This window comes from Lolium rigidum, chromosome 3 (assembly GCF_022539505.1).
Source record: "Lolium rigidum isolate FL_2022 chromosome 3, APGP_CSIRO_Lrig_0.1, whole genome shotgun sequence".
In the NCBI taxonomy this organism is placed as follows: domain Eukaryota; kingdom Viridiplantae; phylum Streptophyta; class Magnoliopsida; order Poales; family Poaceae; genus Lolium; species Lolium rigidum.
In genome coordinates, this window is record NC_061510.1 from 165,739,619 (window position 1) to 165,749,518 (window position 9,900).

A 9,900-nucleotide genomic window follows, 5' to 3' on the forward strand; every position below is an offset into this window, starting at 1 on the left:
GCCCTCTCCATCCATAAGCGTGAGCCCCAGATTCTCTCCAAAACGGACAAGTCCGCCTTAGTTTTCAGGCTCTTATCATCCATCCAGGTTAACAACAAGACAATTACCGGAGCTATCCTTGCCCTTCCCGCGCTTAAGGAGATCGCGGTCATCCTAACCTCCGAGGAAGAAGATACCGATGGAGACAAGTGATAGGTTAGATGCAGTAAAATCAAATCAGCTGTCGGCCTGAGCGTACTATTAGTTGCGTTCTGTTAGAAATAGGGTAGATTAGAGTCCAACCCCTCTCTAATGCAACTCCACCCATGTATTGGCATAAAAGCATATATCTGCATTGTCAACATGATCCACTATGTAATTCAATCTAAGTATATCTACTAGGGTTACAACCTTTTCAGTACCTTCAAGGGCACCACTACGGGTGTGGCGTGCCCCCACGCCTACTCTTGGACAGCTTATGGTTTGACCTTAAAAATATGAACTCGCTAGGACTTCTGAAACAAACAAACTAAAAAAAAGAGATTCCTACTAAAAAAATTGACTACACAATTACCACGATCCGGCGCGGCGTGCCGCCGCGGCCTTCTTTGCTAGTTAAATATACGGTGCTATAGGTCTGAAAAATTGATGATGACGATCAGTTGTGACGAACTGCTGCGGGAATTATTCGCTTCCAGACTTCAGTTCACGGCGGCCGGCAAGGACTGGCAAGCGGGCGAGCACCTGGCGTCTGGTTATGGCGAGTGCCGACGTACGGTGGAACGCCGGTACACGGGCGCACAAAAACGCGGCGGGAAGCGGCTGCCGGCTGAGATCCATCATGGAGAGGAGCTGTTCGCCTTGGGTGTCGATTGGCTGCCTCTGCTCGCTGCCTCGCTGGCAGGAGCTGGGTTGGATCGGTAGCACGGAACTAAAGCGAAAACGCCCGGTAAAAGCCCATCTGGCCCAGGTTGGACATGCTGAAGTCGGGAGGGTGTTGGACAGCTCCCTGTTTCGATTTTTACGAGTTCAGCTGCAGCTTGTGGGGGCTTCTTCTCTCCTTCCGGCGAGGATGTGGCTCCGGTGCGGGCGGCAGCGGATCGTCTTTGGCGCAGAAGATCTCAGGGACCTAGTTGTTATTTCTTTCTTTTCCAGGGTTCTTTCTGTATTTTGGGGACAGCTGTCCCATGTCTGGACTGTTCTTGTATTTTCCTTACTTAATATAGTTCAGATATTTGGATCAAAAAAAAAACACGTAGAAAAGAGCTCTAACACATGTATACATGCATATAGAATCTTATATGCTGAATTGTTTTGGTAAAAAATATTGGGTATTCATTGCATACCCATGAATACTTCTAGCTCCGCCCATGCCCGTGATGACTCTTCGTGATTTCCCAATATGCGTGAGTCCGGGTGTTCCGATGTCCCAACAGTGTGTGAAGCTGAAGCTGGGTTGTGGAGGTTTCCCTTCCACTCGGTGTATACTACCCGTAAGGTGTTAGTCAATGCTAGGTTGATATGCATTTACTGATTCAGAGAATTTCTCCTCGTTTTACCTTGTTGCTTGTAGGAAGCTAGATCCTAGTTAGAAGCTGTACTACTCCCCCTCGTATTAGAAATAGGGAGTTGAGTGGTTTTTATTGGTACCTTGATACGTCTCAAACGTATCTATAATTTCTTATGTTCCATGCTACTTTTATGATGATACCCACATGTTTTATACACACTTTACATCATTTATATGCATTTTCCGGCACTAACCTATTGACGAGATGCCGAAGAGCCGATTGTTGTTTTCTGCTGTTTTTGGTTTCAGAAATCCTACAAAGGAAATATTCTCGGAGGACGAAATCAACGCCCAGGGTCTTATTTTTCCACGGAGCTTCCAGAAGACCGAAGGAGTTACGAAGTGGGGCCACGAGGTGGCGACACACTAAGGCGGCACGGCCAATGAGGGGCCCGCGCCGCCCTACTGTGTGGGCCCCTCGTGACGCCTCCAACCCTACCCTTCCGCCTACTTAAAGCCTTCGTCGCGAAAACACCTGTACCGAGAGCCACGATACGGAAAACCTTCCAGAGACGCAGCCGCCGCCAATCCCATCTCGGGGGATTCAGGAGATCGCCTCCGGCACCCTGCCGGAGAGGGGAATCATCTCCCGGAGGACTCTTCATCACCATGATCGTCTCCGGATTGATGTGTGAGTAGTTCATCCTTGGACTATGGATCCATAGCAGTAGCTAGATGGTTGTCTTCTCCTAATTGTGCTATCATGTTAGATCTTGTGAGCTACCTATCATGATCAAGATCATCTATTTGTAATGCTACATGTTGTGTTTGTTGGGATCCGATGAATATGAAATACTATGTCAAGTTGATTATCAATCTATCATATGTGTTGTTTATGTTCTTGCATGCTCTCCGTTGCTAGTAGAGGCTCTGGCCAAGTTGATACTTGTGACTCCAAGAGGGATTGTTTATGCTCGATAGTGGGTTCATGCCTCCATTGGATCTGGGACAGTGACAGAAAGTTCTAAGGTTGTGGATGTGCTGTTGCCACTAGGGATAAAACATCAATGATTTGTCTAAGGATATTTGTGTTGATTACATTACGCACCATACTTAATGCAATTTTCTGTTGTTTGCAACTTAATACTGGAAGGGGTGCGGTAACCCGAAGGTGGACTTTTTAGGCATAGATGCATGCTGGATAGCGGTCTATGTACTTTGTCGTAATGCCCTGATTAAATCTCATAGTAGTCATCGTGATATGTATGTGCATTGTTATGCCCTCTCTATTTGTCAATTACCCAACTGTAATTTGTTCACCCAACATGCTATTTATCTTATTGGAGAGACACCACTAGTGAACTGTGGACCCCGGTCCATTCTTTTACATCTGAAATACAATCTACTGCAATACTTGTTCTTACTGTTCTTCGCAAACATCATCTTCCATACTATACATTTAATCCTTTGTTTACAGCAAGCCAGTGAGATTGACAATCTCACTGTTAAGTTGGGCAAAGTACTTTGATTGTGTTGTGCAGGTTCCATGTTGGCGCCGGAATCCCTGGTGTTGCGCCGCACTACACTCCGTCACCAACAACCTTCACGTGTTCCTTAACTCCTACTGGTTCGATAACCTTGGTTTCTTACTGAGGGAAAACTTGCTGCTGTACGCATCACACCTTCCTCTTGGGGTTCCCAACGGACGTGTGCTTCGCGCGTATCAAGACTGTTTTCTGGCGCCGTTGCCGGGGATCTGAAGAAAAGTTACACCACAAAGATCTCTAACTCCCACGTCAACTACACGCCAGCAACTGTTTTCTGGTGCCGTTGCCGGGGAGATCAAGACACGCTGCAAGGGGAGTCTCCCACTTCCAATCTCTTTACTTTGTTTTTGTCTTGCTTTACTTTATTTTATTTACTGCTTTGTTTGCTCTCTATATTGAAAATACAAAAAAAAATAGTTACTTGCTTTACTTTACTTACTATCTTGTTTGCGTTCTCAATATTAAAAACACAAAAAAATTAGCTACTTGCATTTACTTTATTTAGTTTGCTTTATTTACCACTGCTAAAATGAGTAATCCTGAAGTTGAAGTTCGTTCGTTTAAGCAACAAGGGGGAGAATGTTTAAAAGATGCTTGGTATAGAATTAGTGATGCTCATAATAGGTGCACTAAGAAACACTCCACTATTATCCTACTTAGGAACTTTTATGTTGGTATCTCTAGCTGGAATAGGTATGTTCTTGATACTCTTGCGGGAGGCAATTTCCTAGGTACTCCGGCTTTAGAAGCTAGTTGCATTATTGAGAGTCTGGTTGGAATACCACATGTTAATGAAGTTAAAACTGAAATCTCTCTTGAAGATGTCATGAAAAACTTGGAGCAAAATCTTCCAAGTATTAAGACCAAATTGGGAATATTACTTAATAGCACTGATAAACTTGATAAATATCTAGGTGGAATTAATGAGAGAATTGCCGTCTTAGAAACTTGTGCTACTCATGATAATCAAACCCATAGGATTAGTGAACTTGAAGAAGCTATGGGAACCTTGGGTTCAACTTTTTCTTCTTTTAAATTTAAGGAGAAAGCTTATGTGGGTAAGGAGTGATGACGCGTAAAGCACACGCTCGTTGGGAACCCCAAGTGGAAGGTGTGATGCGTACAGCAGCAAGTTTCCCTCAGTAAGAAACCAAGGTTTATCGAACCAGTAGGAGTCAAGAAGCACGTTGAAGGTTGATGGCGGCGGGATGTAGTGCGGCGCAACACCGGGGATTCCGGCGCCAACGTGGAACCTGCACAACACAACCAAAGTACTTTGCCCCAACGAAACAGTGAGGTTGTCAATCTCACCGGCTTGCTGTAACAAAGGATTAACCGTATTGTGTGGAAGATGATTGTTTGCAGAAAATAGTAGAACAAGTATTGCAGTAGATTGTATTTTAGTATAGAGAATTGGACCGGGGTCCACAGTTCACTAGAGGTGTCTCTCCCATAAGACAAACAAGCATGTTGGGTGAACAAATTACAGTTGGGCAATTGACAAATAAAGAGAGCATGACAATGCACATACATATCATGATGAGTATAGTGAGATTTAATTGGGCATTACGACAAAGTACATAGACCGCCATCCAACCGCATCTATGCCTAAAAAGTCCACCTTCGGGTTATCATCCGAACCCCCTCCGGTATTAAGTTGCTAACAACGGACAATTGCATTAAGTATTGCGCGTAATGTAACTAGTGACTACATCCTTGAACATAGCACTAATGTTTTATCCCTAGTGGCAACGAGCACATCCATAACCTTAGAGGTTCTTGTCACCCCTCCGGATTCACGGAGACATGAACCCACTATCGAGCATAAATACTCCCTCTTGGAGTTACTAGCATCAACTTGGCCGGAGCATCTACTAATAACGGAGAGCATGCAAGATCATAAACAACACATAGATATAACTTTGATAATCAACATAACAAGTATTCTCTATTCATCGGATCCCAACAAACGCAACATATAGAATTACGGATAGATGATCTTGATCATGTTAGGCAGCTCACAAGATCCGACAATGATAGCACAATGGGGAGAAGACAACCATCTAGCTACTGCTATGGACCCATAGTCCAGGGGTAGACTACTCACACATCACACCGGAGGCGACCATGGCGGCGTAGAGTCCTCCGGGAGATGATTCCCCTCTCCGGCAGGGTGCCGGAGGTGATCTCCTGGATCCCCCGAGATGGGATCGGCGTTGGCGGCGTCTCTGGAAGGTTTTCCGTATCGTGGCTCTCGGTACTGGGGGTTTCGTCACGGAGGCTTTAAGTAGGTGGAAGGGCAAGTAAGGAGGGGGCACAGGGGCCCCACACCATAGGCCGGCGCGGCCAGGGGGGCCGCGCCACCCTAGGGTTTGGGCACCCTGTGGCCCCACTTCGTTTCGTCTTCGGACTTCTGGAAGCTTCGTGGAAAAATAGGCCCCTGGGCGTTGATTTCGTCCAATTCCGAGAATATTTCCTTACTAGGATTTCTGAAACCAAAAATAGCGAGAAAACAAGAATCGGCACTTCGGCATCTTGTTAATAGGTTAGTTCCGGAAAATGCACGAATATGACATAAAGTGTGCATAAAACATGTAGATAACATCAATAATGTGGCATGGAACATAAGAAATTATCGATACGTCGGAGACGTATCAGCATCCCCAAGCTTAGTTCTCGCTCGTCCCGAGCGAGGTAAAACGATAACACGGATAATTTCGGAGTGACATGCCATCATAATCTTGATCATACTATTTGTAAAGCATATGTAGTGAATGCAGCGATCAAAACAATATATATGACATGAGTAAACAAGTGAATCATAAAGCAAAGACTTTTCATGAATAGCACTTCAAGACAAGCATCAATAAGTCTTGCATAAGAGTTAACTCATAAAGCAATAATTCAAAGTAAAGGCATTGAAGCAACACAAAAGAAGATTAAGTTTCAGCGGTTGCTTTCAACTTGTAACATGTATATCTCATGGATATTGTCAACATAGAGTAATATAATAAGTGCAATAAGCAAGTATGTAGGAATCAATGCACAGTTCACACAAGTGTTTGCTTCTTGAGGTGGAGAGAAATAGGTGAACTGACTCAACATTGAAAGTAAAAGAAAGGTCCTCCATAGAGGAAAAGCATCGATTGCTATATTTGTGCTAGAGCTTTGATTTTGAAAACATGAAACAATTTTGTCAACGGTAGTAATAAAGCATATGCATCATGTAAATTATATCTTATAAGTTGCAAGCCTCATGCATAGTGTACCAATAGTGCCCGCACCTTGTCCTAATTAGCTTGGACTACCTGGATTATCACCGCAATACATATGCTTTAACCAAGTATCACAAAGGAGTACCTCTATGCCGAATGTACAAAGGTCTAAGGAGAAAGCTCGCATTTGGATTTCTCGCTTTTGATTATTCTCAACTTAGACATCCATACCGGGACAACATAGACAACAGATAATGGACTCCTCTTTTAATGCTTTAAGCATTCAACAACAATTAATTCTTTTCTCATTAGAGATTTGAGGATGTTTGTCCAAAACTGAAACTTCCACCATGGATCATGGCTTTAGTTAGCGGCCCAATGTTCTTCTCTAACAATATGCATGCTCAAACCATTCAACTCAGTGTAGATCGCCCTTACTTCAGACAAGACGAACATGCATAGCAACTCACATGAAATTCAACAATGAAAAGTTGATGGCGTCCCCGAGTAAACATGGTTATCGCACAACAAGCAACTTAATAAGAGATAAAGTGCATAATTACATATTCAATACCACAATAGTTTTTAAGCTATTTGTCCCATGAGCTATATATTGCAAAGGTGAATGATGGAATTTCAAAGGTAGCACTCAAGCAATTTACTTTGGAATGGCAGAAAATACCATGTAGTAGGTAGGTATGGTGGACACAAATGGCATAGTGGTTGGCTCAAGTATTTTGGATGCATGAGAAGTATTCCCTCTCGATACAAGGTTTAGGCTAGCAAGGCTTATTTGAAACAAACACAAGGATGAACCGGTGCAGCAAAACTCACATAAAAGACATATTGAAAACATTATAAGACTCTACACCGTCTTCCTTGTTGTTCAAACTCAATACTAGAAATTATCTAGACCTTAGAGAAACCAAATATGCAAACCAAATTTTAGCATGCTCTATGTATTTCTTCATTAATGGGTGCAAAGCATATGATGCAAGAGCTTAAACATGAGCACAACAATTGCCAAGTATCACATTACCCAAGACATTTATAGCAATTACTACATGTATCATTTTCCAATTCCAACCATATAACAATTTAACGAAGGAGAAACTTCGCCATGAATACTATGAGTAGAAACCAAGGACATACTTGTCCATATGCTACAGCAGAGCGTGTCTCTCTCCCATAAAGTGAATGCTAGGATCCATTTTATTCAAACAAAACAAAAAACAAAAACAAACCGACGCTCCAAGAAAAAGCACATAAGATGTGATGGAATAAAAATATAGTTTCGGGGAGGAACCTGATAATGTTGTCGATGAAGAAGGGGATGCCTTGGGCATCCCCAAGCTTAGACGCTTGAGTCTTCTTAATATATGCAGGGGTGAACCACCGGGGCATCCCCAAGCTTAGAGCTTTCACTCTCCTTGATCATGTTGCATCATACTCCTCTCTTGATCGTTGAAAATTTCCTCCACACCAAACTCGAAACAACTCATTAGAGGGTTAGTGCACAATATAAATTAACATATTAAGAGGTGACACAATCATTCTTAACACTTCTGGACATTGCATAATGCTACTGGACATTAGTGGATCAAAGAAATTCATCCAACATAGCAAAAGAGGCAATGCGAAATAAAAGGCAGAATCTGTCAAAACAGAACAGTTCGTATTGACGAATTTTAAAATGGCACCAGACTTGCTCAAATGAAAATGCTCAGATTGAATGAAAGTTGCGTACATATCTGAGGATCATGCACGTAAATTGGCTTAATTTTCTGAGCTACCTACAGAGAGGTGGACCCAGATTCGTGACAGCAATGAAATCTGGAACTGCGCAGTAATCCAAATCTAGTACTTACTTTTCTATCAACGGCTTTACTTGGCACAACAAAACACAAAACTAAGATAAGGAGAGGTTGCTACAGTAGTAAACAACTTCCAAGACACAAAATAAAAACAAAGTACTGTAGGTAAAAACATGGGTTGTCTCCCATAAGCGCTTTTCTTTAACGCCTTTCAGCTAGGCGCAGAAAGTGTGTATCAAGTATTATCGAAGGATGGTGCATTCTCAGCGGGGTGTGGAGTTTCTCAACCAGGCATAGTATAATAGATACATAAGTTTTAGCATCTCCCTTTTCATTAGTCTTAGGCGTGCTACTCTCATCAAACAAATTTTCAGGAACAAGCCAAGCATAGTTATTTTCTAGTGCATCATTCATAGCTAAGAGTTTGCATGGTATTGGTGCTTTGATCTCCCCACCATCATCAATGTTATTAGTGTATCTTATTCTATCCATGTCCATCTTTTCAAGGAGACTAACAAAATTAGTATGAGAACCAAGCATATTAAATTTAGCAAAGACCTTTCTAGCTTCTCTTGCTAGACCACCAAATTCTCTAAGAAGGGTTTCTAAAACAAAATCTTTCTTTTCCCCTTCTTCCATATCGCCAAGTGTGAAAAACATGTGTTGGATTATAGGATTAAGATTAACAAATTTAGTTTCCAACGAGCGAACTAAATGCGCAGCAGCAATTTCATAAGTAGGCGCAAGGTCTACCAGGTGTCTATCTTCAAAATTTTCAATGGTACTAACATGGTTGAAAAATTCTTCTATATTATTTCTCCCAACTATAGACCCACGTCCTACCGGTATGTCTTTTGTGGTAAAATTAAAAGGAAACATGATGAATCAAGTAAGGTAAATGCAAGTAACTAATTTTTTTTTTGTGTTTTAGATATAGCAAACAAGATAGCAAATAAAGTAAAACTAGCAACTAATTTTTTGTATTTTGATTTAGTGCAGCAAACAAAGTAGTAAATAAAACTAAGCAAGACAAAAACAAAGTAAAGAGATTGAGAAGTGGAGACTCCCCTTGCAGCGTGTCTTGATCTCCCCGGCAACGGCGCCAGAAATTTAGCTTGATGACGCGTAAAGCACACGCTCGTTGGGAACCCCAAGTGGAAGGTGTGATGCGTACAGCAGCAAGTTTCCCTCGTAAGAAACCAAGGTTTATCGAACCGAGTAGGAGTCAAGAAGCACGTTGAAGGTTGATGGCGGCGGGATGTAGTGCGGCGCAACACCAGGGATTCCGGCGCCAACGTGGAACCTGCACAACACAACCAAAGTACTTTGCCCCAACGAAACAAGTGAGGTTGTCAATCTCACCGGCTTGCTATAACAAAGAATTAACCGTATTGTGTGGAAGATGATTGTTTGCGAGAAAACAGTAGAACAAGTATTGCAAGTAGATTGTATTTTAGTATAGAGAATTGGACCGGGGTCCACAGTTCACTAGAGGTGTCTCTCCCATAAGACAAACAGCATGTTGGGTGAACAAATTACAGTTGGGCAATTGACAAATAAAGAGAGCATGACAATGCACATACATATCATGATGAGTATAGTGAGATTTAATTGGGCATTACGACAAAGTACATAGACCGCCTGACAAGGGATTAACTTATCAATGCCTATGGATTGTAGGCTAGGGTTTAGTTAGAAGTAGAGGGTAAGTAGATCTCGAAGGTTTCAGCCGAAAAGTGCTCGACGAATATGAAAACTAGGGTTTACAGACAATGATTCGATGATCTTCTCGTCCCTCGACCCCCCCTTTATATAGGTGGAGCCGAGGGATTCGT